The sequence below is a fragment of the Adiantum capillus-veneris genome, chromosome 16 (genome assembly GCF_014529385.1).
Source record: "Adiantum capillus-veneris isolate H3 chromosome 16, ASM1452938v2, whole genome shotgun sequence".
Lineage (NCBI taxonomy): Eukaryota > Viridiplantae > Streptophyta > Polypodiopsida > Polypodiales > Pteridaceae > Adiantum > Adiantum capillus-veneris.
The window spans coordinates 26,591,125-26,617,307 of record NC_140946.1 but is presented as its reverse complement, the minus strand read 5'-3'; the positions used below and the strand labels follow the sequence as shown (position 1 = coordinate 26,617,307).

General features: G+C 42.1%; 1 non-coding gene and 1 pseudogene across 1 annotated transcript; one reads left to right on the top strand and one right to left on the bottom strand.

Moving 5' to 3' along the window:
- Positions 1-892: 892 nt before the first annotated feature.
- LOC147438752 (chitin-inducible gibberellin-responsive protein 1-like) lies at positions 893-25,928 on the top strand (annotated as a pseudogene).
- On the bottom strand, positions 2,522-2,594 carry TRNAM-CAU (transfer RNA methionine (anticodon CAU)). The gene has a single exon. It is a non-coding gene; the product is annotated as a tRNA-Met (tRNA).
- Positions 25,929-26,183: the final 255 nt, after the last annotated feature.

Sequence of the window (26,183 nt, the reverse complement as noted above, 5' to 3'; positions counted from 1 at the left end):
AGCCCTGCCTGTTGCATTGTTCAAGTACCAGGTAGATGTGTGTTCTCTAATGTATTATTATTATTTCTTATTATTATTATTATTATTAAATTTATATTTATTTTAATGCAATTGGGGATTTTTATACATTGCATAATTGTAAAAAATATAACATGATTGACGTCAATTATCAGAACCTAACAATAGAGGGGGGGCGGGGGATTGTGAAGAGAGTGAAATGAAATGAAATGTTATAGTATCTGTCTTTAAAATGCCAAAATTACCTACGAAAATAAAGTCAGAAGATCCTTGTGGATCAAATCCAATATCTGGGTACAAAAATAAAACGAATTACAATGAAAGACTAAAACTAAAAGTCTGAAATCATCACAAGAAAATGCAACAACATCATCGTGAATGGGCGAGGATGCCTGACAGGAGGTGTTGTCCGAAAAGCTATCACATCGGTTCGTTGAAGAGGTTCGTCTATGTCTATTGCTATAAGGAGAGGGAAGATAGAGAGCGAACAATCCTTATGGATCTACTACAATGTCTGGGTACAAAATGAAATGAAGTAAAGCGAAAGATTAAACTAGACTGAAATCATGATCATCGTCGTCGTCCCGTGGATGTATGGCTTCCGGAGAGAGTATTTCCTGTGGTCTTTCAAGAGCTTCCTCGATGTCCGTCGTTGTAAGGGGTCGTAATGGGAGGGGAAGAGACATAGCCAAAAATAAAATGTTATATTACTCGTCTTCAGAAGACCATGGGATCAAACTCAGCCTGTTCTGATGGATCTAATCCAATGTTTGGATAAAAAATAAAATGAAGGACAATAAAATACTAAATTGTAAGAACACTAAAGCTAAAGTCCGAACTTAATAATCGCCATCATCAACGTGGATGCCCGAGAATGCGCTGCAGCGAGCAGCTTGGCAATGAGTATTACAGCAGCCATGAAGGAGCTTCTGGAACATCCACCTCTGTAAGCAGTCCACTTGGGGGAGAGAGGTATTAACTACACGAGGATCGAGCAGGGCCAAGACAGTGGTGGACTGGCTATGAGTGGACACGCAATGGAGAGAGCTTTGGAAAGGAAAAGAGCTGAAAATGAGAGGGCTGGCCTTCTGCTGCTTCCGAATGTTGTTGCACGCACTTGTGTCATTGATGCTTGGTGGCGTCCAAAATGGCCACCTCAGAGCCATCACGTGATCGGACAAAACTTGCGCATGGTGGACTGTTTGTGATGGTTGCGGGGACCAACTGAGTGAGAGCATAAGGTTGGAGAACTCCGGTTAATGTGTGCGAGAGACTGAGTAGGAGGTAACCAGGATGGCTGGTGGGCATCAACCATGAGCTGTTTTGGTGTCCACTGCCTAACTCAGGGTGCACCCAAAGCAGGTTGAATACACTACACGGATCTCCCCCTGTGCAAGAGTGACCATTTTCCTCTTGCACGTATTTAATTTAGAGATTTCTTGAATGGTCAAAAATCAGTACAAACTGGCCGGCCGGTCATAAATGGCCAAAGCTCATAAAAGAGCACTTGAATAAAATGTACATAAAATATAATATTCTTTTGCAATAGCCTAGCTTGGTCAAGCCTTTTCCACCTGTCAGCTGCAATAAATAATAAAATATCAATTCCATAACGTACAAACCATAAAATCAACTCTCAAAACTAAGCATAGATTGTCAACTATCATTAACAACAAACGGCTTCCATATGCAGCATCAAGCAAAATATCCCATAAGATGCATGAACATCCCAGCTCAAAAAAGAACCTCACGCAAGATCCTCCAAAAGGCTAAGTAGACACAAGACGCTAGCCACAATCTTAGAAAGGTTCTTCCGGTCCAAGTTTCAGAAACGGTCGAGAAACTACCAAAAACACCCAAAAAATGGCTTCACACAAAGTACAATAGGCAATATTTGCAATTCGGCGTACATGCGTAAGAAACGTGCACAAAGAGACGAGGAATAGTTTTTGCTCTCAAAACACAATTATAATCAATATCCACACATTTTTATTACATTTTCCATGTTTAAAAGACCTTTGGCCACATTTCCTTGCCACTAATTTTCTCTCAGACAACATCATGTAAGAGAGAGAGAGAGAGAGAGAGAGAGAGAGAGAGAGAGAGAGAGAGGTGCAAGCGCAGCTAAATAATACGTTATTGTGTTCTTCTCATAATAATTACAAGTTGATTTCCCACATGGTGAGGAATTAAATTTATAGCAGCGACAATGTGATCTAAAAGGCGTGTGCCAAAAGGATGGGAAGAGGTGCGCCTTGTTGTGGGTTGTCGCATCCTTGCCCTCCACTGTGCACCATGTGAATGCGTAGCACGTGCACCTTGCGCCTTAGTTTGGGTTGTCGCATCCGTGCCCTCCATGTAGATCTCTATGCGCACCATGTGAAAATTTAGATAACTCAAGTGTCTAAAGACCTTCAAATATGATCGATTTCGTAGGTTTATCCAAGTTCTTAGAACACTTTTGGAGTTGTTTAAGAGAGAAAAAGATTGACCCGAGAAAAATTATCAGAGCGAGGTGTCGATCCTCGGCCTTTGGGTTATGAGCCCAACGCGCTCACCGGTTGCGCCACTCTGATTGGTTGTTGGCTTGCTGGGCCCACCACCAACCGCTTTAAAAACAGCTAGCCTATGGAGTCTGCAGCATAGCGCCATTGCACCACCAGTCCACCATTGCACCACCGTTGCAAGACGATGTCTTCTTCATTGGCGGGTCCGTCTCTCCGTACGTTTTCTTCAGGCACTGCGCAACTCCTCCCTCTATAGTTTCCAGTAGCTCCAGAGTACGAAGCGTCTTCGTGTCCAAACCCTAAGGTTTTCCCAGATTCACCTTCTGCTCAAGGCGCTGCAGGCGATTGGGAAGCTGCCATCAGCAAGCAGGCTGGTTTCAAGGACTGCAGAGACAGCAGGGTTGCCTACTTTGTTCCAGATCTATCATGCTCATGATAGAGCATAGTCTCTTATGTGTCAGGGTTTTAAGGCTCTCAACTTTCTAAAGAGCACAGACTTCCTTCCCCTTCTCAAAGTCAATGTCTCCCCTGCAGGCTCTCTATGGCGCTGTTAGAAGTGGAGATTGGGACACATTTTCCCATTGACGAATGTATGGCCTTCTGCAGGTTGAGAGTATACAATCAGTCAAGAACTATTCTGATTATGAGATCGCCAGCGCCTTCTTATGTCCGGAGAGAGGTGGGCTGACATGGTTATGGCCTGATGCTGACATTCTTCAATCTGTAAGATTTGGATGCTTTTGTTCACAAACGAAAAATAGAAAAGTCCTTTGTTCCGTCTGACAGATCATGATTAGCATTTGATGAACAATGATTATTTTACAAATTTTAGTCTGCTTGTTGTGATTTATAGCATCGTGCTCGATGGCCCAAATGCGTGTATATCTTAGCATTTGATGATGAACACTAATTATTTTACAAATTTTAGTCTGCTTGTTGTGATTAGCATCGTGCTCGATGGCCCAAATGCTTGTATATCTTTACATCACACGGATACATCTAATCATTCTCTCTTTTACTTGTTGAATGGCTAGACTTTGTGTCTGTTCAGCCTGAATACAGTTATTCCACCTTTTTGTTTCATCCTTTGAGCAACTGCCATAGCACATGTTGTGTTTTAGTTGAGACAACTGGCATATCACATGTTGTGTTTTAGTTGCCTATTCATGGTTGCTTACAAACCTATCTCTATGTTGACACGCCTCGCAAAATGCTGCTACTCTTGAGGGTCATTATGCTGCCTTCTCGACAGTAGAATCAATCATGCATGAAGTCTTCTTCTCCTACACTATTGAAGTCACAAAGATGAAATCTCTGCAAGAATAGTTTCTTAGCTAACATCTGGATCAGCTACATATGGAAAATGGTTGAAATAAATTGAAGATAGAAGAAGAGTTGCATAGAAAACTTAGCAAGACCCACTCCTTCATTGATTATTCCAATTTTGATAAAATATCTATACTTTGCATGTGGTGAATGATTACAAGAATTGTCATTTCAGATCCTACATATTGTACAGACAGACCCACTCAACAATGAGAACAAGCGACATGAAACAAAACGTGTATCAGGCAAGGCACCACGTGCTGAGAATTTTGTCAAATCGTGGTGCCATACAATATACTACTACTTGCATGATTTGGATAATAGATGTACTTTAATAGACAGCATAGAAGGACGTTAGATCAAAAATACGTGTTTTCATTGATGTACTGCTTTTGTCTCGACTCTAAAAGCACATCACCCTCTCTCTCTCTCTCTCTCTGTGGGCAGAGAGGGACAGGATACGCGCAGCCGGGCAGGCAGGATTCAGGAGAGTTTTTTCTACTCTTAACCATATCTTGACACTCACAGCCATCATTGAGGAGGGCAGATCACATGGGAGACGGATCTATTGCAGCTTTGTGGACTTCTGCAAAGCACTTGACACCGTACCCAGAGCTAGATTGATGCGCAGATTACAGGAGATGGGAGTACCCACAGAGCTCATTTGGGGGGTCATGGCACTATACTGGTCAGTAGTGGGGCATGTGCAGCACCTCAGAGGACCTTTCTACAGCGGTTCCTTCCACTATTGGGGTGAAGCAGGGTTGCCCGCTCTCTCCTACTTTGTTTGGTATGTATGTGGATGAGGTTTCTGACTACATTGAGAGAGATGGTGATAGAGGTGCACAACTGGCACGAACATGGATCCCACTATTCTTATATGTTGATGATATTATGTTGATCTCCGACTCTCCAAAGGGGATGCAACGTCACTTGGATGCTTTGCATAGCTTTGCCCATGAAAGTGGTTTGTCTGTCAACCTTGGTAAAACCAAAGTCATGATATTTAATACGACCCCACAGTGGATCAGGAGGTCAGCGCCCGCATTCACATACGGCCAGGAGACTGTGGAGTATACAGATGCTTACACCTACCTTGGAGTGGTTTTTAGTGGACCAGCATTTTCATTGAGAAGAGCAGCAGAGACTAGATTGACCAGAGCCCATGCAACATTGGGTAGATTGGAGAGGATGTGTTCACATGTTCAGTTTCAGGAGCCTCAGACGAAGCTCTGGCTCTTTGACACCGTGGTGGCTTCTGCATTGCTCTATGGAGCTGAGATTTGGGGACCTTCATTGGACCATCATGGGAGGACACTAGTCTCTATGATCTCACGGCTTCAGTACCACGTGCTGAGAATTTTTACAAATTTTAGTCTGCTTGTTGTGATTTATAGCATCGTGCTCGATGGCCCAAATGCGTGTATATCTTAGCATTTGATGATGAACACTAATTATTTTACAAATTTTAGTCTGCTTGTTGTGATTAGCATCGTGCTCGATGGCCCAAATGCTTGTATATCTTTACATCACACGGATACATCTAATCATTCTCTCTTTTACTTGTTGAATGGCTAGACTTTGTGTCTGTTCAGCCTGAATACAGTTATTCCACCTTTTTGTTTCATCCTTTGAGCAACTGCCATAGCACATGTTGTGTTTTAGTTGCCTATTCATGGTTGCTTACAAACCTATCTCTATGTTGACACGCCTCGCAAAATGCTGCTACTCTTGAGGGTCATTATGCTGCCTTCTCGACAGTAGAATCAATCATGCATGAAGTCTTCTTCTCCTACACTATTGAAGTCACAAAGATGAAATCTCTGCAAGAATAGTTTCTTAGCTAACATCTGGATCAGCTACATATGGAAAATGGTTGAAATAAATTGAAGATAGAAGAAGAGTTGCATAGAAAACTTAGCAAGACCCACTCCTTCATTGATTATTCCAATTTTGATAAAATATCTATACTTTGCATGTGGTGAATGATTACAAGAATTGTCATTTCAGATCCTACATATTGTACAGACAGACCCACTCAACAATGAGAACAAGCGACATGAAACAAAACGTGTATCAGGCAAGGCACCACGTGCTGAGAATTTTGTCAAATCGTGGTGCCATACAATATACTACTACTTGCATGATTTGGATAATAGATGTACTTTAATAGACAGCATAGAAGGACGTTAGATCAAAAATACGTGTTTTCATTGATGTACTGCTTTTGTCTCGACTCTAAAAGCACATCACCCTCTCTCTCTCTCTCTCTCTGTGGGCAGAGAGGGACAGGATACGCGCAGCCGGGCAGGCAGGATTCAGGAGAGTTTTTTCTACTCTTAACCATATCTTGACACTCACAGCCATCATTGAGGAGGGCAGATCACATGGGAGACGGATCTATTGCAGCTTTGTGGACTTCTGCAAAGCACTTGACACCGTACCCAGAGCTAGATTGATGCGCAGATTACAGGAGATGGGAGTACCCACAGAGCTCATTTGGGGGGTCATGGCACTATACTGGTCAGTAGTGGGGCATGTGCAGCACCTCAGAGGACCTTTCTACAGCGGTTCCTTCCACTATTGGGGTGAAGCAGGGTTGCCCGCTCTCTCCTACTTTGTTTGGTATGTATGTGGATGAGGTTTCTGACTACATTGAGAGAGATGGTGATAGAGGTGCACAACTGGCACGAACATGGATCCCACTATTCTTATATGTTGATGATATTATGTTGATCTCCGACTCTCCAAAGGGGATGCAACGTCACTTGGATGCTTTGCATAGCTTTGCCCATGAAAGTGGTTTGTCTGTCAACCTTGGTAAAACCAAAGTCATGATATTTAATACGACCCCACAGTGGATCAGGAGGTCAGCGCCTGCATTCACATACGGCCAGGAGACTGTGGAGTATACAGATGCTTACACCTACCTTGGAGTGGTTTTTAGTGGACCAGCATTTTCATTGAGAAGAGCAGCAGAGACTAGATTGACCAGAGCCCATGCAACATTGGGTAGATTGGAGAGGATGTGTTCACATGTTCAGTTTCAGGAGCCTCAGACGAAGCTCTGGCTCTTTGACACCGTGGTGGCTTCTGCATTGCTCTATGGAGCTGAGATTTGGGGACCTTCATTGGACCATCATGGGAGGACACTAGTCTCTATGATCTCACGGCTTCAGTACCACGTGCTGAGAATTTTTACAAATTTTAGTCTGCTTGTTGTGATTTATAGCATCGTGCTCGATGGCCCAAATGCGTGTATATCTTAGCATTTGATGATGAACACTAATTATTTTACAAATTTTAGTCTGCTTGTTGTGATTAGCATCGTGCTCGATGGCCCAAATGCTTGTATATCTTTACATCACACGGATACATCTAATCATTCTCTCTTTTACTTGTTGAATGGCTAGACTTTGTGTCTGTTCAGCCTGAATACAGTTATTCCACCTTTTTGTTTCATCCTTTGAGCAACTGCCATAGCACATGTTGTGTTTTAGTTGCCTATTCATGGTTGCTTACAAACCTATCTCTATGTTGACACGCCTCGCAAAATGCTGCTACTCTTGAGGGTCATTATGCTGCCTTCTCGACAGTAGAATCAATCATGCATGAAGTCTTCTTCTCCTACACTATTGAAGTCACAAAGATGAAATCTCTGCAAGAATAGTTTCTTAGCTAACATCTGGATCAGCTACATATGGAAAATGGTTGAAATAAATTGAAGATAGAAGAAGAGTTGCATAGAAAACTTAGCAAGACCCACTCCTTCATTGATTATTCCAATTTTGATAAAATATCTATACTTTGCATGTGGTGAATGATTACAAGAATTGTCATTTCAGATCCTACATATTGTACAGACAGACCCACTCAACAATGAGAACAAGCGACATGAAACAAAACGTGTATCAGGCAAGGCACCACGTGCTGAGAATTTTGTCAAATCGTGGTGCCATACAATATACTACTACTTGCATGATTTGGATAATAGATGTACTTTAATAGACAGCATAGAAGGACGTTAGATCAAAAATACGTGTTTTCATTGATGTACTGCTTTTGTCTCGACTCTAAAAGCACATCACCCTCTCTCTCTCTCTCTCTCTCTCTCTCTCTCTCTCTCTCTCTGTGGGCAGAGAGGGACAGGATACGCGCAGCCGGGCAGGCAGGATTCAGGAGAGTTTTTTCTACTCTTAACCATATCTTGACACTCACAGCCATCATTGAGGAGGGCAGATCACATGGGAGACGGATCTATTGCAGCTTTGTGGACTTCTGCAAAGCACTTGACACCGTACCCAGAGCTAGATTGATGCGCAGATTACAGGAGATGGGAGTACCCACAGAGCTCATTTGGGGGGTCATGGCACTATACTGGTCAGTAGTGGGGCATGTGCAGCACCTCAGAGGACCTTTCTACAGCGGTTCCTTCCACTATTGGGGTGAAGCAGGGTTGCCCGCTCTCTCCTACTTTGTTTGGTATGTATGTGGATGAGGTTTCTGACTACATTGAGAGAGATGGTGATAGAGGTGCACAACTGGCACGAACATGGATCCCACTATTCTTATATGTTGATGATATTATGTTGATCTCCGACTCTCCAAAGGGGATGCAACGTCACTTGGATGCTTTGCATAGCTTTGCCCATGAAAGTGGTTTGTCTGTCAACCTTGGTAAAACCAAAGTCATGATATTTAATACGACCCCACAGTGGATCAGGAGGTCAGCGCCCGCATTCACATACGGCCAGGAGACTGTGGAGTATACAGATGCTTACACCTACCTTGGAGTGGTTTTTAGTGGACCAGCATTTTCATTGAGAAGAGCAGCAGAGACTAGATTGACCAGAGCCCATGCAACATTGGGTAGATTGGAGAGGATGTGTTCACATGTTCAGTTTCAGGAGCCTCAGACGAAGCTCTGGCTCTTTGACACCGTGGTGGCTTCTGCATTGCTCTATGGAGCTGAGATTTGGGGACCTTCATTGGACCATCATGGGAGGACACTAGTCTCTATGATCTCACGGCTTCAGTACCACGTGCTGAGAATTTTTACAAATTTTAGTCTGCTTGTTGTGATTTATAGCATCGTGCTCGATGGCCCAAATGCGTGTATATCTTAGCATTTGATGATGAACACTAATTATTTTACAAATTTTAGTCTGCTTGTTGTGATTAGCATCGTGCTCGATGGCCCAAATGCTTGTATATCTTTACATCACACGGATACATCTAATCATTCTCTCTTTTACTTGTTGAATGGCTAGACTTTGTGTCTGTTCAGCCTGAATACAGTTATTCCACCTTTTTGTTTCATCCTTTGAGCAACTGCCATAGCACATGTTGTGTTTTAGTTGCCTATTCATGGTTGCTTACAAACCTATCTCTATGTTGACACGCCTCGCAAAATGCTGCTACTCTTGAGGGTCATTATGCTGCCTTCTCGACAGTAGAATCAATCATGCATGAAGTCTTCTTCTCCTACACTATTGAAGTCACAAAGATGAAATCTCTGCAAGAATAGTTTCTTAGCTAACATTTGGATCAGCTACATATGGAAAATGGTTGAAATAAATTGAAGATAGAAGAAGAGTTGCATAGAAAACTTAGCAAGACCCACTCCTTCATTGATTATTCCAATTTTGATAAAATATCTATACTTTGCATGTGGTGAATGATTACAAGAATTGTCATTTCAGATCCTACATATTGTACAGACAGACCCACTCAACAATGAGAACAAGCGACATGAAACAAAACGTGTATCAGGCAAGGCACCACGTGCTGAGAATTTTGTCAAATCGTGGTGCCATACAATATACTACTACTTGCATGATTTGGATAATAGATGTACTTTAATAGACAGCATAGAAGGACGTTAGATCAAAAATACGTGTTTTCATTGATGTACTGCTTTTGTCTCGACTCTAAAAGCACATCACCCTCTCTCTCTCTCTCTCTCTCTCTCTCTCTCTCTCTCTCTCTCTCTCTCTCTCTCTCTCTCTCTCTCTCTCTCTCTCTCTCTCTCTCTCTCTCTCTCTCTCTCTCTCTCTCTCTCTCTCTCTCTCTCTCTCTGGGCAGAGAGGGAAGGGATACGCGTAGCCGGGCAGGCAGGATTCAGGAGAGGTTTTTCTACTCTTAACCATATCTTGACACTCACAGCCATCATTGAGGAGGGCAGATCACATGGGAGACGGATCTATTGCAGCTTTGTGGACTTCCGCAAAGCACTTGACACCGTACCCAGAGCTAGATTGATGCGCAGATTACAGGAGATGGGAGTACCCACAGAGCTCATTTGGGGGGTCATGGCACTATACTGGTCAGTAGTGGGGCATGTGCAGCACCTCAGAGGACCTTTCTACAGCGGTTCCTTCCACTATTGGGGTGAAGCAGGGTTGCCCGCTCTCTCCTACTTTGTTTGGTATGTATGTGGATGAGGTTTCTGACTACATTGAGAGGGATGGTGATAGAGGTGCACAACTGGCACGAACATGGATCCCACTATTCTTATATGTTGATGATATTATGTTGATCTCCGACTCTCCAAAGGGGATGCAACGTCACTTGGATGCTTTGCATAGCTTTGCCCATGAAAGTGGTTTGTCTGTCAACCTTGGTAAAACCAAAGTCATGATATTTAATACGACCCCACAGTGGATCAGGAGGTCAGCGCCCGCATTCACATACGGCCAGGAGACTGTGGAGTATACAGATGCTTACACCTACCTTGGAGTGGTTTTTAGTGGACCAGCATTTTCATTGAGAAGAGCAGCAGAGACTAGATTGACCAGAGCCCATGCAACATTGGGTAGATTGGAGAGGATGTGTTCACATGTTCAGTTTCAGGAGCCTCAGACGAAGCTCTGGCTCTTTGACACTGTGGTGGCTTCTGCATTGCTCTATGGAGCTGAGATTTGGGGACCTTCATTGGACCATCATGGGAGGACACGTCCAATTGATGGATGGGGGGACATGGAGAAGCCACTAGTCTCTATGATCTCACGGCTCATTAGAGCCAAGGCTTCAGTACCACGTGCTGAGAATTTTTTCAAATCGTGGTGCCATACAATATAGTACTACTTGCATGATTTGGATAATAGATGTACTTTAATAGACAGCATAGAAAGACGTTAGATCAAAAATACGTTTTCATTGATGTACTGCTTTGGTCTCTACTCTAAAAGCACATCACCCTCTCTCGTCACTAAATGACACCTCCAAAAGGAGGTGGGATCAACGCCGTTGATATGTAAATGGAATCGTAAAGGGAATAATAGAATCCAGCAGCCTCTAATTTAGGCAGCATCAGGTTCATGAGCGCAGTTCACTCAAATTGAATTGCAGTTCACAAGACGGGTTCTATTCGCAGAGAAGGGCCGAGAAGAGGTGCTCACCAAGGCGGAGGTGCTCAGCGAGGTGCTCATCGCTCTCTCTCTCTCTCTCTCTCTCTCTCTCTCACACACACACACACACACACACACACAGAAACACACACGCAGTTAAGCTGTGGCCTGGATCGTCTCTCTCTCTCTCTCTCTCTCTCTCTCTCTCTCTCTCTCTCTCTCTCTCTCTCTCTCTCTCTCTCTCTCTCTCTCTCTCTCACTCACACACACACACACACACACACACACACGCAGTTTGGCTGTGGCTCAGGGTGCTCAGCATGTGATTGACCAATTGGGGCACTTTCTCTATCTCTCTCTCTCTCTCACACACATACAGACATTCAACAGAGCTTGTTGACACACACATATAATACTCTCGCTCTCTAAATTGACTCAGGGGTACACACACACAAGAATAATCCAACGGCCGACCATATGTACGGGGCCTCGTCACTAAATGACACCTCCAAAAGGAGGTGGGATCAATGCTCCAGGACTGGCGTCGCGAGCGGCAAAAATCCAGGCCGTCCATTTATTTGTGAACTAGCCGGGAATTGGGTGTGAACTATATTTAGTGTGAACTATGTCCTGACTTCAAAAAGTGCACGATTTCGGGGGCAAGCCGCCAATGTTAGGGCCATTTAATAAGGGAGAGCCCACCACTTGCAAAGATTCAAATCCACTTTACACGCTTTACTTCTTCCTCTCCCTTTCATTTTCACAAGCTCAAAACATAAGCAACGATGCTAGTCATCACCATCTCCTTCCCTGCACCTCTTGAACTAGTTTAGGGTGTGATCTATGCCATGAACCATGTGTGAACTGTGTTCAGGTGAACTAAGAGTTTATTTGGTGCGATCTGAGAGTGAACTAGATGTGAACAATATCAAGTCTTTTCTTTTCGGGGACCGCATTTCGCACTACATTTGGTCTTTTTACGAGTACATTGTCATGCCTTTTGGCTTGACCAATGCACCAACCACATTAAACCGCCGGATGGAGAAGCTATTCAGACCTCATTGAACCTTTACTGGAGCATCCTTTGATGATATAATCATCTACTCTAATTCATTAGACAAACACAAGCAACACCTCCAAGTAATATTTCAAGTTTTACAAGAGAATAAACTTTATACTAATCGAAAGAAAAGTGAATTTCTTTGACAAGAGATTCAGTATTTAGGTCACATTATCTCTCAAGATGGCATCCAAATGGATCCATTAAAGTTAGAGGTAATAAAAGGATGGCCTAATCCAAGGAATCTGCATGAAGTAAGAAGCTTTATAGGTATGTGTGTATACTATAGACGCTTCACAGAAAGGTTCTCACAAATTGCGGGACCATTACATGACCTAACAAATAAAAATGCTAGGTATATATGGTCCACCAAGGAGAAAAGTTCTTTTGAAAAGCTTAAAAAGAAGCTTATCTCTCAACCTGTGCCAATTGAGGTCCGATATGACGCTTGTGGTGATTTCCTTGGAGCTGTTTTGCTCCAAGAAGGGCACGCCATAGCCTATGAAAGTCGAAGGCTCCATCTTGTTCAAGAAGAAGAAGATGGAGATGGAGATGAAGAAGAAGAAGATGGAGATGGAGCAAGAGCACTCTTCAATTGCACAATGAGAGAATGAGTGAATTTTAGGTTTAGTTGACTTTTATATGAGTTCACCCCATTCACACATGGGCGCCCATTCTTAGCCAACTAATCCCTTGAATGTTCTAGTTAGAGTGCGCCTCTCATCGACGATCACTCTTACCCTTTTCCTATTGAACCGACAAGCCCGGTACCTGACTCTACCAAATAAATAATATGACGTCCTTCTTTAGGTGATAGGAATGTGCGTGAGGGTTAACATGCCCCCCTTCCTGATGTAGATTCCGTCCTCGGAAGCTATTGAGTTGAAGCTTGCTCGTTGAGGTGGAAGAGCATTTGAGATGAATGTCCTTAACTTTCTTCAGTCACCACAAAATCAAACAACATTGGCACAGTAATTGCATTCTCATATACAATTAAAAATCATATGCAGTTGTAGACAGACAATTTGATTGGTAATAAAAATTTAAACCATTTGTCAGCAATAAACATTAAATTGCAACATAATTCAACGCATAAATAGTTATGAAGGTCAAAAACTAAACAAATCTGGGGTCACTAATTTAACGGTCGAAAGGCACTAAAGATGCACTATTAATACCATGGGTAAGCTTCTTAATTTTCTCTGGTCAATTAAGTTGTTTAATCGCGAGAACCAAGTATTTTATGTTCGAGGGCTGACTAGAGGCTATACCTAGAAGACCTTGAAGTTAAGCTACGATAAAAGGAATTTCTCATAAAATCATCGCCTGACTGATTACCTTTTCTTTGACCCCCCAAAATCTTTTCACAATGATTCAATTTTGATGTGTGTGCTTGTTTTGTATGCCTTGGGTTTTTTGCTTATCAAGGAAAAGAGCCCACACTGGGAACCTCTAGGGCTCTAGTACCATAGGCGATACCTGTGTGAGTGGAGTACCAAATCAAGCTGAGGTTTCTCTTCCAGCAACTTGTTCTTTCTTCGGTACCCAAACTAGCTCTAGAGCGAGTGTGTAACATTCTATGATTTTTTTCTTTCCACGATCGTCAATTCGTTTTGGAGCTACATGATTGGACGCATTTAGCATCAGCCATGGTCGCTAAAGAAGCTTTAGGGACCCACTTGTATGTTTTCTTCGTTATATTAGGATGAGTCTTGTCAAAAGCTATATGAATTGCTTGTAGCATATTTAAGGGTACATGCATTTCATCCCCCTCAGGTGTTACCCAGGTCGTCCCCCTATTTCCCCAAGTATCTATGGTTACTGCTAGGTGGACCCAATTCGCATTGTTTGACTCAGTCATCCCAGGTAGTACATCCATATAAGGAGAATCGTCCCCAACATCAGTGTCCGCTTTACACGTGTAACAATACTTCAATGGGGCCGAGTGAACTGTGGTGTCGGATCTATAATCAATTATAAAATTATTTCCTAGAGGATGTGCTCGACCAGTCACAAGATCCACTCGAATGACAGAATCTTGGAACTGTAAGTAGACATGGTCTTTAGACCAGTCATGCACCATTTTTGCTTCCCTCATGAAAGGACGTCCTAAGATCATCTCCGATGCCATAGTGTGTTTGGAGAAATCCATAACAATGAAGGTAATCCTTATTTTATTTCCAAAGACCTTGCTCTTGAGATCTTCTAGCATCCCAATAGATTTAACGATAGACCTATTGGCCATCTTCACTACAATGGTTGTGGTCGCAAGCTGAGGTCTTCCCATAGTTTCCCAGAATTTTTTAGTCACAATGCTAACCCCAGCGCAACCATCAAGGATTCCCTTCATAGTTAATCCCTTATTAGTGATTGGTATGGTCGCATTGGATTCATTACCCTCAAAGTATTGTCCCAATTTGTTAATAGGTATTTCTATAACAAAGTTCTCATCTACGTTGGGTTGTGGATCTAAGTGTTGCTCCTCTATTGGCATCTCCCCAGATCCATCCATCGTGCAAATTGTGGTAGCCCAAACTTTAGTTCTCCATTGTGGAAGGCTCAAAGAGCTGAGACTAGATCAGGGTCTTTATATAGTTTGGACATGATGGTGGTTCTAACTTCTGAAGACATGAAATCCATCAATTTGGCAATGTTTAACGGCACCTTTTGGACTTTAGTCCCTTGACGTGGGGAAGATGGGATGTCCATTTCTTCTATAGAATCAGGTAGTCCCTCTATAAACATTCTTTCCATCAAGAAGTGAGTATGCCCACTTTCCCATGACTTTAAGTCACTTTCTTCTTGGATGACACTAGGTATGGCTAAGGGTCTATGGACTTGGTGAGGTTGTTGTTGGGTAGAGAACACAGTGTCTGTAATCTGGATCTGCCAACGTGCTGATTCTAGATCCCTTTCGGTATCTTCTACCAAACTCCTTAATTTCTTGACTCTCTCAATCTCCTCTGTAGGGTTTGGATAAGTTTCTATCTTCTTTTTGGATCCTGGCCATTGTGGCTCATGAAGATCGTCCTTGTTGGTTTCTATCTTAGTGGTCGTTTTGGTCTCCATGGTTTCACTTGAATCAAAATCCTCTTCAGCGTCGTTCATATATACGGGGTCGTCACCAGTTCCTATGTTGGTCTTTGAACTGGGGTCTGACTTCGCTGCTTTTTGCGATCTCTTCCTTCATGGTTTCTTCTTTTTCTGAGATTGGGCAATTGATGCCGTGTCTCTTTCCTCATGAATATAATTTCGTTTTTGGAGCATCGATCATGTGTGTACGTTTACTGGTACCACAGATGTACTTTGTGATGGCTCCTCGATAACGTCAATCAAGTTTAATGGCGAGATCTTCGGTGCATTTGGATTATTTGGTTGCGGTTCCCTAGGGACCATGTGTTGTGATGTTTGTTCAAGAGGTGGGACTGGCATCAATGCAGGCACTCGAGGTGTGTCTGTCCATGCTAAGGTTGGTCTATTGTCTATCACGCGCTTAAATACTATGAAATCCTTAGCTTGATGACCATACCTTCCACGGACATTGCAGTTCCCATTGAATTTTACTCTAAAAGTAGGGCATTCACTGGTATTATGCGGTCCATAGCATACTGAGAACCATTGTTGCTCCCTTCTTGGATACATATGATTGCTTTGCGGAGCAAGATTGTCTCTAAGACTCTCTTGAATAGCCTTGGTGAGATCTACTAAAGTCATCTCAGATATCTTTGGCTCCTTAGCAATAGGCTTTAGGGTCATTGGCTGATGCCTTGATGCTTGCGAGCTAATAGATTTAGGATCAACAGACACTCTTTCTCCTTGAATCATTAAATTATCCTCCAATTGGATCGCATTGGTGGTGACTGCTTCCCAAGTGGTGATACCTCTAATGACTAGGCCATTGTAGATATCCTCATGTCGTAATCCCCTAATGAATCTATCAAGAAATTGATTATTATTGAAGCGCTCATTTGGATTACAACGAGAATTCAAATGCTTCAAGCGACTAATAAAGTCTCTCACCGACTCTCCTTCCTCTCGTTGGGATTTCTGGAGTTGAAAGGCTACACCCCAAAGCACTCCCTCTCGTATGTATTCTTTCAAGAAAAATCTCCTAAGAGTAGGGTAAATCGTTTTTCCTTCCACCCTTAGGGTTCTATACCAATCCCTTGCCTTCCCACTTAAGGTTAGGCTTAAAGCATTACTCTTATGTAGATCATTGTGTTCTCCTAGAGAATCGCATATAGATCATTGTGTTCTCCTAGAGAATCGCATATTTGTTCAAACACTTCGATATGCAGGGCATTGTGTTCTCCTAGAGAATCGCATATTTGTTCAAACACTTCGATATGCTTTCTCACATCCCCGTCTCCACTAAATTTTTGTGTGAGCTTGGCTATTTGTATTGCCTTACTTCTAGGCTCTCTATCAGGCGTGTTACTCATATTCTCAGCAATAGATCGACCAATAGCTTGAGCAAAAGTTACCAAGTCACCTAAGTGAGCAGGCACCATGGGTGAAGGCTCTCCAGAGACTACATGTGGAGTAGGTATTGACATTGGGCTTGGCGCATAGGAAGCCCTTGGGTTCCACGTTTGGTACGGTGTTGTGCCATGTGGCGGCCCAAAGTTCATATGTGTGGCCCTAGGCATAGAAAATGTCGGATGTGACATGCTAATGCTAGCTGGTATAGCCCCATGAAAATAAGAACTTGTGTGTTGTGGTTGTGGAGCATAGGTTTTTGAAACAATGGGAGGGGTAGGGACTACATGCGTACGAGGACTACATGGGTGTATACGATTGGGAGGGGTAGGGACTACATGAGCACGAGGACCCATGTGTGTATACGATTGGTACATACTTGTAGGTACTATTGCAGGCATTGAGCTACCATGTAGCGGTGCTTTACTAACAAATGAGGTCCATGGCGTGTTTCTTGGCATGCCCATCATTGGGGTAAGCATGGTAGCCGTGGTGTCATCAAGGGAAAGATGAGCTAGACTTGGAAAGGTAAAGCTATCACTTGTGGGCTCAGATTGCATTGAGACCCCTGGAGAAACAACATTTGGAGGATCCATCGGACTTACCAACGGAGTCTCCATTTGCGATAAGGTCAATTTTTTAGCCTTTCCTGTATCCAAGAACCTCATGAGACCCGTTGAAGGCATGTTGATCCCTTTGTTCTGTCTCTCTATTTCAATGACCCTAAGGATGATCTCACAAACTCTTTGTTGTTGATCCTCCACACTAGTAGCACCCACTGTGGATTGCAGGACATCTAACCCATTAGAAAATTTCGGAGGTCATTTGGAGGGCCTTGTAAGAAATTGTATTTCTCTCTCTAAAAACTGTTTTTAAAATGCACTTGCACCTTGTGAGTACGTCCAAAAGGACAACCAGACACTCTAAAAAGTAGATTTATATTCCCAATCGTCCTTGCAAACGGTCACTTTTTTATTTAATGCGAGCGTCTTTTTCAGGAGGCAGGTGCGGCGCATTCAATGCAGCTTACGTCATCACTGAAAGTTGAAAAGTCACAAACTATAAAATAGTGATAGATTTTGAGGATTTTGACAGCACCAATGCATCCGGAACGCCAAAATACCTTAAAAACGAATGTCTACTTGTCTCATTCCGACATCCGGAGAGGCAAAAAATGTCAAAAAACCCCCAAAAATGGGCTTTTTACTTAAGGCGCACGAGGAGGCATTCTAAAATTTTAGAATGCCCCTCTGCGCGCCGTTAGTACAAAGCTCCTTTTAGTGATTTTTGGACACTTATCTTTCCAAAAAGCCCCTTTTTAGAGGTTTTTGGACATTTTCCTCTTAAAAAGCTCCCTAAAAAATAGAAAAAAGGGCCTTTTTACTAACGGCGCGCGAGGAGGCATTCCAAAATTTTGGAATGCCCCCTCGCGCGTCGTTAGTACAAAGCTCTTTTTAGTTATTTTTGGACACTTATCTTTCCGAAAAGCCCCTTTTTAGAGGTTTTTGGACATTTTCCTCTCAAAAAGCTCCCTAAAAAAAAGAAAAAAGGGCCTTTTTACTAACGGCGCGCGAGGAGGCATTCCAAAATTTTGGAATGCCCCCTCGCGCGCCGTTAGTACAAAGCTCCTTTTAGTGATTTTTGGACACTTATCTTTCCAAAAAGCCCCTTTTTAGAGGTTTTTGGACATTTTCCTCTCAAAAAGCTCCCTAAAAAGAGGGAAAAAGAGCCTTTTTACTAACGGCGCGCGAGGAGGCATTCCAAAATTTTGGAATGCCTCCTCGCGCGCCGTTAGTAAAATGTTCTTTTAGGGGTGTTTGACATTTTTGGCCTCTTTGGATGTTTAAGCGAGGCAATTGGACATTCATTTCTAGGAGATATGTGCGTTCCGGACGCATTGGCAGTATCAAAAGTTTCAAAATCTTCCACCACTTGATAGTTTTGTGACTTTTTGAGTTCTAGTGATGATGTATCCCGTATCAAATGCACCGCATCTACCTTCTGAAAAAGGTGCTCGCATTAAATAAAAGAGAGTGCTCGTCTTCAAGGACCACTAGATTATTAAATGAGGAGAGGGACACCTTTTATATTTTTGTTGATATCAATCTATTTTTCTACGTAACGTAGGCTCTTCTCTCATTGGAGGAGCTTATTTTCCTCTCTCTACCAAAAGGCCCTCCAAAAGACCTCCGAAATCTCCTAATGAACCCACGTGATAGGTGTCACCTGTGTATAGATCGGTTAGAGTTTCCGTTTGTAGTTCGTACTCCTAGTTTTCATTTAAGAACGCTCCATCTAGGATTGAGGTGATAGGGGTGTCCTTTGAGCTAGATGCTATGTTGCTCTCTATGGGTTGACCCTTAGTGGTCAATAATTCAAAAGTGCTTGATTGCTCTCCTAGCAAGGATACTGACATAGGAGCTTTTGAGATTAACTCTCTTCGTTGCTCCGCCTTGCGTAAGCTCTCGATTTCCTTTTCCCTTGCTGCAAGGATATATCGCTCAACCTTTTGCACTTCGACAAGGATTATACCATCGGTGGGTAATATGACCTCGGAGGGGAATAGCTTTGAAGAGGCAGGAGGTGCAGTGAATGAAGTATTCACGTGCACATTCTCTAAGAACATAGGGTCTACATTGGTCATGAATGGAGAATTTACTTCCCCACCCCCCTCATTTACATCATTAGCTCCATGTTCGGAGCGAGTGGCTCTACTAAAGGTTTCCTTCAAGCAGCTAAGCACGCTCGGCCCGGACCGCGGGCCTATGGCATGCATGTTTTGGCTTGAGCTATCGGGAGTAGGCATTTGGAAACCCTCCATGACGTCATAGCCAGAGGAAGAGTCATTAGCCGCTATGTTCGGGTCTTGGTTTGTACTACCTTGGGTCCCCGTCGAGGGCTCGGAACGTAAGGTAGGTGGGTAATGAGAACTCGCGTAAGTCGAAATTCTCTCTAGCTTCTCCATCTCTAGCACACGACCAGAGCGCAGATGCATGTGCCTTTGACACCCTACAAGCGTCCACGAATAATCTGGAAGGTTAACCACTTACTTTTTTAGGCGTCCGTTTTCACTCGTTTTTTTAAAAATGTTTTTTAATGATCGGTTTTTTTTATTAAAGTGTGTGATAGCTCAAAAAGAGCGCATCACTCAGAAGGTCGCGGTGTGCTTTACAGCACAACATTCGGTCAACTGAAGTTCGGTTGGTCCTCAAAAGAGTCGAATTTTAGCTACGTGTGAAGCTAAAATACGTAATTTTAAAGGGCAACTAAGGCCTAAGCCTGAGCGTGAGCTTGGGTTTGGGTCTGGGCTTGAGTCTAGGAGATATTCCCGATCCCGGTCCTACCTTTAAATTTTTTTCAAAAATAATATATTTTTAATTTTTTTTTTTGGGATAAGGTCATTGCGGCCTGCGCGTGAGCACACACACACACTCTAACTACCTACTTACAACTAATACACCTACTGTTACACACTAACACACTTCATTAGCTCTCACAGATCTACTTCCTACTTACTGTACTTTACATTACACAGAACTAACAACCTTAATACTAATACCTCAGTACAGAAAAAACACAGTAACCATTCAAAACTTCATTAACAAAGAAATACACAGTAGCAACACAAAATCCTTCTTCTTCTCAACACACACACCATCCTTCCCTACCCTTCCTACAATTTAAATTGCACCACAAAAGAAGCACAGAGTGCCATTCAAGCTTAATGTATGGCATTCCCCAGCAGCGGCGCCCAAAATGTGTACGTATGTCGCACGTGTCAATGGAAGGAACTTTCCGATACACTATGTGCGAGCCACAAATGGCTCCAAGCACACAACAAGCCTAAACTAGTAGCTCAAAGATGGTGATGGTGATGGTGTGTCACTCACGGCTCTACGCTTGCTGTCGCGGAGGATTCCTCGCCGCGAAGAAGAAGGAGACGCCGCTACACCGCGCTCAACCGCCTCACCACCGTCGTGCCGTCGCAATGCTCAATCGCACTCTCTATCTCTCTCTCGCACTCTCTCTCTCTCTCTCTCTCTCTCTCTCTCTCTCTCATACACACACACACAAGGAGATGACGAAGAAGAAGATGAAGATGGAGCAAGAGCACTCTTCAATTGCACAATGAGAGAATGAGTGAATTTTAGGTTTAGTTGAGATATGAGCTCGCCCCATTCACACATGGACGCCCATGCATAGCCAACTAATCCCTTGAATGTTCCAGTTAGAGAGCACCTCTCATCGGCGATCACTCTTACCCTTTTCCTATTGGACCGACAAGCTTGGTACCTGACTCTATCAAATAAATAATACGGCGTCCTTCTTAGGTGATAGGAATGTGCGTGAGGGTTAATAAAGGGAAGCAACCTGGATTGCTTCAACCTTGGCCAATCCCTAATTCACCATGGGAGAGCATATCTGTGGATTTTATCTTTGGATTGCCCAAGTCTATCCATGGGAATAGAGGAATATGGACGATAGTAGAAAGGTTTAGCAAACAAGCACATTTCATACCTAACAAAAAGACTATCAAGGCCCATCAAATGGCAATCCTCTTTATATCACAAATTTTTAAATACTGTGACTTGCCAATGTCTATAGTCTCGGATAGAATTCCTAGAATGACCAGTAATTTCTAGAAGGGTCTCTTTGAAAATTTAGGTACAAGGCTAAACTTCGTTTCGGCCTATCATTCCAAAACGGATGGCCAAAGTGAACTTTGCTAAACTAACAATCCTTGATCTACTAAACGCTTACGTCACAGAAGTAGAGATGGAGTATGCTTACAATAACACTAAACATCTTCCATAGGAAAAGCACCTTTTGAGGTAATAGAGAGAAGATCAAAAAGTCCCCTGCTACTCAAGGTACATGGGAAGATCTTCGCTGCAGATGAATATAGTTGAGACCTACAAGAATCTTTCCAAAAGATTAAGGATGCTATATCCATCTCTCGGCAAAGGCAAAAGGCTGCTGCTAATAAGCACAAAAGAGCCCTATCCTTTAAACAAAATGATTGGGTCTTGCTTAACTTTCCCAAGGCTCAATTAAGGCACACAACGGGCAAGATTCCTAATGGACACCAAAAGTACTATTCTAAGTTAGCAAAAAGGTACTATGGTCCATTTCAGATTCTTAGGCCAATCAATGAGATGACCTATCAACTGAAGTTTCCCAACCATTGGCTCATACACAATGCTTTCCACGTGAGCCTACTAAAGGCTTACAAAGGAGAGCCAGCTCAAGAAGCAATCATTGAAGACCCACTGGAGATCGAGGACCAAGAAGAGGTGATGCAGCTCGAGTCCATTCTCCGACACAAAGACAAGGTATTACGAGGCAGTAAGACTATCCGCCGATATGTTATCAAGTTTAAAAATTATCCTTTTGAAGATGCTAGATGGATGCAAGGCTTCTGGATGCAAGGCTTACAATTAAAGGATAACATTAACCTTGTCAATGCTTACAATGATTCCCTAGAGTAAGAAAATGTAAATATGTTTAAATGAACAAAGTTTTTGTCTTATAAGACTCTCTTTTTATTTATTGTGCACAAATGTTGATAAGTATGCATGCTTAGGATCATGTTTGTCGAGACAATGTCTCCCGAACACCAAGAAGAGTTTGTCACTCTACTATGGAAGATTCCTATGGACTATATGCAGACAAGCTTGCGGCGGCAGCTAAGGCTCTCAAGCACCAAATGGACTAGTCATCCATTCTAGAACGGTGTCGTAGGGTAAAATAGGGATCCTCTACCCACTAACAAATGGACTAGTAACTAGGCTTTATCTTCTTTATGTCATAAAATCTAATATCTAATATCTAACCAACCCAAATGATTTTCTCATATTAAATTGATCACTTAATGTGGGAGAATAAACGGGAACAAGTGTTAAGATATAGACATGTGTTTATAGATCTATCTCAACACGGGGCCAATGGTAAGGGGCCCAAATGAGAGATGGTATATCAAAGAGCAAGGCTAACAAATGGAGCATAAGACCTTAGCGTTAGCAAATCCCACCAAGAGCCATGCTTCAATGCTTAAGCTTGCCATCTCCTTCTTCTTCATTACTATGCTATTATGTATGCTAGAAACAAGAGTTATGATAAGTGAGGAACTAATTCTTTCTCCTACGAAATGTTTCTTCTTCCTCTTCCCTACCCTCATTCCCTGCTAGCTCTCTCCACCTTCGAAGGTTTTTGAGGTCTTGGGACTGAGGCTTGGGATAGTTAAAGCTATTCTTCAAAACGACTATGATTTCAAGAGAGAGGCAATTTCATAAAAACTAATATCTAATTCTCCCAAATGATTTTCTTATGTTAAACTTATCATTTAATATGGGGAAGTACCAGGGGAGTAAAAGCTAGAATATTGGCAAGGATGCCAGACCGGTCTCTGTCAGGGACCCAAAGGAGCAAAAATAGGGATCCAAAGGGGGACAATTTGCAAAAGAGCAATGTGCTTCAATGGGGCTTAAAATATCTAAGGTTCATCTCCATTAAGACTTCCATAGGCTAAAGTTCCTAAATTTAATTCTATTGTCCAATGGCCAAAGTAGGGGAAAATTGGATGTTCATGGGAAGACTAAAAAGTCTTTCCACATCCCTAGGAGGGGTTGAGTCCTAATGGTAGGGGATGAGAGAGAGAAACACACACACTCTCACAAGCTCTCCCCAAAGGAAAGAATGGACACATGGCAGGCTCCTATGCAACCTCCCACCAATTTCTCGTCAAATCCTATTAGATGGCCATAGAGGTGGACCAATGAGAATTAGGCTAGAGTAAAATTAGTCTAATCAATTTAAAAATTCTTGATAGAAAACCAATAGAAATTAAGCTCCCTGAAGACTATTGGACAGTCTATCAAGGGGTCCAATGAGCATCCAGCAACCTAATGGCTTGCCTGATTCCTTTTGGCCAGAAGACAGAAAGGTCCAATGAGACTTTAAATGAATTATTTAATTACCTAAATCTCTCACAAAAGGTGAAAGGGGGACACATGTCACAAGGCTATCAATTATGCTTCTAATTTGTGGTTGGCTAAGCTTTGCAGGAGCCAATGAGAGGCCAACACAATTTTCAAGAGGGGTCAACCAAGAAGAGAGAGAGGGCTGCATTTTAGTCTAGCACCTTGCTACACACATACACACACACAACTCATGTGTGTAAGAAGAACTCCATCTCCTTCTCCAAGCATTGAGAAGTAGAGGCCTACACCAACAACTCTTGGCTATGGAATGAAAATCCAACCAAGAGCCAAGCTTCAATGGCATGCTCATCTCTCTACAATGCTAATTACTAAGCTAAGCTATTCTATTAGCATGATTATGTGAGGTGAATACTTCTTTCTCGTAAGATACATCTTCTTCTTCTCAATCTACCATCATTCCTTGCTAGCTCTCACCATTTGTGAAGGTGTATGAGGTCTTGGGGGCTGAGGCTAGGGACACTAGGTGTGTTTTTCAAGCATAATTTGGTGCATGAAACTTCCATCTTCATTGCACTAACTAGTTTTGTCAAGGAACACAAAGATTGTATTGTACAAAAGTCTCCTTCAAAGGGAGAATCTATAATACAAAGCCTTTATAGAGGGGGGATCGGCTCCATGTAAATCCGGTCCTCAACTGTTGTCAATTGTTCTATTTCTCTCTCTTTTTAGGTATTGTCAATGCCAAATTAGCTAGGTGTAAATTGATATGTGGCTTTCTCAAATTAAGTACTCTCTCTATGCTCATTAGGAACTTGTCTTAATGAAATGCTCACTATGTTATCAATTTGTGCTACACACAAGCTACTAATGCATTAAATGTTACTCAAAGCTTATCATTTTTTTTTAAACGATTCAATTTTGTAGTAAAACATACGATATTCAATTTTGTAGTAAAACATACGATATTCAATATGATCATAAAAGCCACGTTTATTTTTTAACAAGTATGGTGTTAAACAACTAACATATGATTATCTAGTGTTTTGGAAGGGTATAAATAATTTGAATATTAAAACCAAATTAACATGTAGTGGTAAGAAAAATTGCTTAAGGACCATTTAGATAAATACTTAAAACTTTCTGATTACTTGATAACAAATCCAAAAGATTGTAGAGTGTATCTATACTTTTGCAATGCTAGATGTAGTATTAATCTATTAATTACTTTGCAAATGTATTTAAATTAAGTTTATAGATTTCTCAAGACCAAAAAAGTATTTTAAAATTTGAGAAAGATCCTTTTTGTTAATAAACCTTTGATATAAAAAAGTTTAAAATTGAGCATGCCTCTAGCTCCACTATATACTAGGCATTAAAATGCAAGTGCTTTCCTGCTATCGAAGTAAAGCTAAATATGCAAAAAATTTGTAAAATATGCACATACATCTAGGTTGCATTTATGGTAGCAAATTGTGCAATTGTTGAAGCATTTAGAAAAGAACCCATGGTTCATATCTTTGATTTCCAAATTGATCAAGAACAAAGTGGTTCTCTCTTATACAAGCTTTGGTGATCAGGCCTAAAGGTCCCTCATGTATGCGTATTAGTACTGTTGATGATTTTATTGCTCACTCTTATCCTTTGGGAGGCATGGATGCTAGCTATTAAAATGAGGTTGGCGAATAACCTTGGTGTTTTGATTTCACCACTATTAATTCTTTGGAATTTGAAGGACTTCATGATCGAAAGGAAGTTTGGGAGGCCCTGGCCATAAATTTTTATCTACAACTTCATCATATGTCAAATGAAAGTGTTTGCCTAGATAACCCTAGGATCGCATTATAAGAATGTGCAAGAGTATGAATCCGAAGGTGCTCACTCTGGTGGAGCAAGATGGAAACACAAACACAGTGCCTTTTTGTGCCAGGTTTGTGGAAACTTTGGATTCTTACTCTGTTGTGTTTGAGTCTATTGATGTGGCACTCCCACAGGACAGCAAAGACAAAATGGATGCCAAGGATTATTGTTTGGCTCATGATATTGTCAATGTTACAGTAAACTTATGAAGGCCTAGAACGAGTTGAGCATCATGAGATTGTTGATAAATGGAGAGCACGCACGGTTGATGGTTGGATTCAAGCCGCACCCACTAAGCTTATATGTAGACAGTGCAATGAAATCCCTACTTGAGTCCTACAATGAAAAGTACAAATTGAAAGAAGATAGAAAAGGTAAAACAGAAGATTAAATCTAGCACCTTCTGCATGGCATTAAGGTGTGGATAAATGCTAGCATCCTTTGTATGGCATCATTTGTGAACTAAAGCATGCATGCAGATAAAAGTGTGCATTCTTGCCAAGCATATTTTGACGTTATTTCACCTTGTTTAAGAGGCATAACCAAGGCAGGAGAAGAGATTGTGCTTACAAAAGTATCTAGTCAATAAAGAGGTCTTGGTATATGACTTTTTGTCCAATACTAGACTGAACTAGAGTTTTGCTTG